Source organism: Eurosta solidaginis, chromosome 1, assembly GCF_040869045.1.
Source record: "Eurosta solidaginis isolate ZX-2024a chromosome 1, ASM4086904v1, whole genome shotgun sequence".
NCBI classification, from domain to species: domain Eukaryota; kingdom Metazoa; phylum Arthropoda; class Insecta; order Diptera; family Tephritidae; genus Eurosta; species Eurosta solidaginis.
This window is the reverse complement of record NC_090319.1, coordinates 38,311,515-38,317,514: the sequence shown is the minus strand read 5'-3', so window position 1 is coordinate 38,317,514 and position 6,000 is coordinate 38,311,515.

Genomic DNA, 6,000 nt, shown 5'->3' with positions numbered 1-6,000 from the left:
CCAACACTCAGGCTAAATAACGACCAAATGCGTAAATGGTCCCATCTCAAGCTAGCAGACCAGAACACTCAGAACCCCTCCCAAATTGATCTGGTATTAGGCAGTGATCTTATCCCACAAATAATGCTAAATGGCATCGAAAAGATCTCCCCCACACTGCTAGCCCAAAACACAATATTTGGCTGGATAATAAGTGGCCAAACCCCCGAAAAAGTCGGATCACACTCCTCTCAAGCGTGGGAAGTTACGAATGTCCAGCTAAATCCACAGCTAAGACAATTCTGGGAAATCGAAGAAATACCCAGAACGCGAGTGGAAACCCCAGAAGATAAAATGTGCGAAGAATTTTATCAAAGCACCACCACTCGCATGGATAACGGTCGATACATGGTCCGGCTCCCATTTAAATCAACATTCCCGAACGATATCGACCTAGGTCAATCCCGTACTGCAGCCCTACGACAGTTCCACGGCATGGAACGTTCCCTCTCAAAAAAGGGCGATCTTAAGCAGCAATACGACCAAGTACTCGAAGAATATCTGTCCCTAGGCCACATGGAAGAATGCAGTCCCAATGAAATAGAATCCCTGGGTAAATACTGCTCATTCTATCTCCCTCACCATGCAGTCGTAAGGCCAGACAAGAAGACAACAAAAGTCAGAGTTGTATTCAACGCCTCTAAAAAGTCGGGTTCCGGTCACTCCCTCAACGATGTTTTATGCACCGGACCAACCCTCCAACCCGATCTCCGACTTATGTTGCTGAAATGGCGAACATATAAATATGTGTTTAATGGCGACGTCGAGAAAATGTACCGCCAAATTCTCTTGCACCCCGATGACCGAGACTACCAACGGATAATATTCCGAACCCCCGAACACAGTCCAATCAAGGACTACAAGTTGAAAACGGTCACCTTCGGGGTTAACTGCGCGCCTTTCCTGGCTATTCGCACTCTACAAGAGCTGTCGAAAGACATAGCCGATTCCCATCCACGCGCAGCCCCAATACTAAAATCCGAGACGTATGTTGATGATATTTTATCTGGCAGTCATGATCTCCAATCAGCCGAGCAATCCCTAACAGAGACTATAGATGCTCTCAATTCAGCCGGCTTTCCCCTAAAAAAGATCACGGCAAACCATCCCGACATCCTCCAAAAAATATCAAAAACTGATCTGCTGGAAACAAACTTTCTCGAGTTCGACCTAGGTCGATATCGTTCGGGAATGTTGATTTAAATGGGAGCCGGACCATGTATCGACCGTTATCCATACGAGTGGTGGTGCTTTGATAAAATTCTTCAAATTGAACATATGCCTCTAGTGTTCAACGGTAGAAAATTACCTTGGTGAGATATCTTTTTGCTACGGTGAGAAATCTTTCTAATAGTAATCTGTGAGAAATTGCAATTAGCCTTTTCATATTTGCCAAAAATATGCATTTAAATATATTTTGCTACAATTTTCCACGGTGCCTTGATATTGCATTTCAATTTTATTAGCGTGTGTGAAATTAAGAAAATTAAGTCGAATCATGTGTAAGATTTTTTACGAAGATTTTTAACTTTAATGTTCTCCTTTAAAGCTTTAGTAGAATATGAGTAAGTAGAGTTCCAATTCTTCTAACTAGCCCAACCCTAAATGGCAACCCTACTCAAAAATGTCCCTATTGTAATGCGGAATGAAATACCTTTCTTTTGATATCGATATCGGCATATCTCATGCAATTTTTTTTTAATTTCGAATAGGTGGCAACCCTACTAAAAATGTCCCTATTGTAATACGGAGTGAAATACCTTTCGTTTGATGCCCATATCGGCATATCTCATGCAATTTTTTTTTTACTCGAATAGGTGGCAACCCTAAATGGCAACCCTACTCAAAAATTTCCCTATTGTAATGCGGAGTGGAATACCTTTCGTTTGATACTCATATCGGCATGTCATTCAATTTTTTTTTAATTCGAATAGGTGGCAACCCTAAATGGCAACCCTACTCAAAAATGTCCCTATTGTAATGCGGAGTGAAATATCTTTCGTTTGATACCCATATCGGCATATCTCATGCAATTTTTTTAATTTCGAATAAGTGGAAACCCTAAGTGGCAACCATACTCAAAAATGTCCTTATTGTAATGCGGAGTGAAATACCTTTCGTTTGATACCCATACGGCAACACCTAGGTAGAAAGTCTTAGACGGTGATACATTATCTCTGTGCCAAATTGCATTTAAATCGGTTGAGCCGTTCCCGGTATCGTTCGGCCATACAAACATACAAATATACAAGAATTGCTCGTTTAAAGTTATAAGATACATACATATATACATATGTGCTTATAAAGAAATTTACTTTAATATTAAACATGAACAAAAACAACATGTACCTATGGGGAAATATAATTCCCATTTTCCTTATTCGGAAGTGTACATATGTATGTATGTAATAGCCTAAGACCTATGGGGTCACGCTGCGTACGGGTGTGACACGCGGTTACGGAAGCGTTCTCGTGACGCGAAGAAGGGAATTAAGAAACCAGAAAATTTCGCGGATGACGGATGGTTTCAAGGCCGTGGCAGACTCCTGCAGGAATGATAGTGGCGACCTGGTAATCAACGTACAGTGTTTGGTTAAGTTGTGGACAGAGCACTTCTCCTCATTCCTCGATAACGAGGGAGATGACGAACACGATGGACCAATCCCTAACTACGCTAAATACGTTGATGTAGTAATAATGACAATTGTTCGACTTAAAAATAACAAATCACCGGTTAGCAACATACTACAGGCCGAGCGGTTTAGACACAGAGGTAAGGAGTTGGTAAGAATCTACTTCCACGTAAACTGTGATCCTCCATAAAAGTGATCCCTTAAACCGTACCAGTTACCGTAAATTTGCCCAATTTATATCGCATATGAAGTTTTATTCAAGACGACGAACTGATTGGACCGGACAACTGCGGCATAAGGCGTGGAAATCTGCTATTGATCAGAATTTTACGATATGCAAAAAAAAGATTACGATATGCCTGGAGAAATTACCGTGCACGGTAAGACAATCGATATAGTGCGGCAGGTCAGGGGATTTAGAATTCTGCCGTAAGAAGTGACAAAATAGATCTATTATAAGAGTTTTCAACTGCTGACATGCTGATGACATTGACATTATAGACCCCAACGCGCCCTAAAATCTTTCTTCTTTTGCCAAGTAATAGAAGCGAAAACAGAGTGGAGAAAGTAATTGTAGTCATGGAAGAAAGAATCGGCGCATTCGCGCCTTAAGAGTCACATAGCTGTTGACGGATATAAATTCAAAACCGTGAAGAACTTTGTATCTTCGGAAACCAGCATTAACAGCGAAAACAATACTAACCTTGAAATCCAACTAAGATTCACGACTAAACTTTCGACAGTTAAGGAAAAATCATTTAAAGCTTATGATATTTCTCATATTAGTGTAAAGAAGAGCTGACCCCGATATTTTTAGCTAAGGGTAGAAAACGGACGTTCAGTTTACTTTATAAAAGGCTCTGGTTGGACAGCCCTCGATGCCCGGGCTAGTATCAATGATGGTGAGGCTAGTACCTTAATGAAGCTATTGTTACGATTTTAGGGCAATTCCTCTTATTTCCAGTCTTCTACTAACGTTCGTATCGTGTTGAATAAATAACTCTAATATTCAATAATGCAAAATGGCATTCACAATACACTTATACTTCGCAACCAATAGCTTGTTTAATCAAACTGATCCCGACTACTCAGCTTCTGCTGCTTTTATACTCTCTGCCCAAATGTCTAGACGTTTCTTCTTCTAGAATCCTCTACCTGGTCATCAGTCATACGCGCGTGTTTTTATAGTGTGTAACCATATGTGAGCGAAGTAGTAGCTGATGATGACATGCATTTGTATCACTCTGCTGCTTGTATGTATGTGTGTACATGATGATTAATTTGTTTACGTACCTGCAAGTGTGGCAGCTTGCTTTATTTTTGTTGTGGCTTTATTTACTTAGCATCAGATTAGTGATGTGAGTATCACTTAGTGTTACTAATATTCGTCACACTGCCCTCCCCTAAGTCTGATCGTCCCGATAAGACAAATCTCTCGACCTAACCGCTGCTAGCCTCTCCAAATGAACCACCCTTCTATTTCGTGGTTTCCCAATTGTTTGTATGCGGCAGATGACATCACTGATCCTCTTCACAACTCTGCACGGGCCTTCCCAACTGCACCAAAATGTGGATGGAACACCTTTCCGCCGGTGAGGGTTGTATAGCAGTACCAAATCTCCCTACAAGAAACCTTCCGAATTATTGTTCTTGTTGTACCTGTGTTTCATCCTATTACTCATTATCCTGGACCGTTCCCTCACACTCTGTTGTTTGACCAATGAGCTACTTCGTAGAGCATGCGCTTGATGGATTGGCTTCACATAATCATTATCGTTCCGACGTTTCACAATTCTGTCGTTTGTTTTAGTGCATCCATTAGGGTTTGTCAATGCCAGTGTTTTTCTGGCGGGTACCTTGGGTTTTGATTTGTTTGGCCCATTCATTCCATCAACCTTTGCCCTATTTACTTTCTTTCACTTTTGTGGTATTTGTTGAATCTCCTCCACCAGCGCTCGCTTACTGCTCAACCCTTTCTCCAAACTGAAGTTAAGTGGTATATCCTGGTTCTTATAGCGCATAATCCTTCTCTGCATATCGATCCTGATTTCATGGTCAACTAAGAAGTCCACTCACAATATGACTTCATCAACAATATCTGCCACAACGAATTTGTGTAGAATCGTGACCTTTCCAATTAAAACCTCACATACCACTTCTCCTTGGACTTGGTTATACTCGCCAGTGACCGTACGCAACCTTGCCCCAGGTAATGGCTTTACTCTCCTGTTGACCAAATCAGATCGGATTAAGGAATGAAATGCGCCCGTATCTACAGTCAGTAAACGCTCCTTGTCATCCACATTTCCTCTGACGGTAAGACTGCTCGATTTTCTTCCAATTTGCGAGATAGATATCACAGGACATTCAATAGCTGGGGCAAGTTTTCGATCTTTACATCTGACTCGCACTTGCTTATCTCCTCCAGCTTTGCGTTTATGACCACCCACATTGTTGGAACTGTTAGGGTTGGTGTTGCAATAACGCGCAATGTGCCCTGGCTTTCCACACTTAAAGCATTTGACTGCATCATTATTCTTCTGCTGTGTACCCTAGGCCATGTTATGCGAATGAAAGATGATGCTCCGGCCAAGAAAGTGTTCCTATCGGAACCCGCCTATGGAAGCAGCGGTAGAGGGCGGCCCCCACTCCGTTGGAAGGACCAGGTGGAAAACGATTTAAACTCACTTGGTGTGACCAATTGGCGCCGGTTGGCGGAGCGAAGGAGCGACTGGCGCGCCTTGTTGGACGGCCATAACCGTTTAGACGGTTAAGCGCCAATTAAGTAAGTAAGTAAGTGTACCCTTTGCTTTCAAAATGTTGTCTACCCACTCTGGTCTTTCTACTTCCACACGATGAACCTTATATGCTGGTTTACTCAATAGGGAGACATTTTCCTGAGTCAATGCATGTGATACCGTTCCTGCGAATGTGGGTTTTGGGGTTGCAAATGTCGCTCGCTTCGTTTCCACATCCCGTATGCCATTTATAAAACTCTGGATTTTTACCCTCTCGGTGTATTCCACGGGTGCGTCTGCATTTGCCAAATGAGCCAACGGTTTTGCAACTCAATTTGGTATATCTCTTTCCTTTGTTCGCTTCCGTATCGTCTCTCTAGAGCGCTCATCAATGTTTCATAGTTGTTCCGTTCGTACTCTGGAATTGTCTTCAAGATTTCAGCTGCAGCCCCTTTCAATGCCACGAACAGTGCAGCAACTTTATCTTCAGCATTCCAGTTGTTCACTGCTGCTTTCTTCTCGAACTGGAAAGGAACAAAACCGTCAAAGGATGGCGTTTTTACCTTCGTGTTACTCGCTGAAACTGCTGG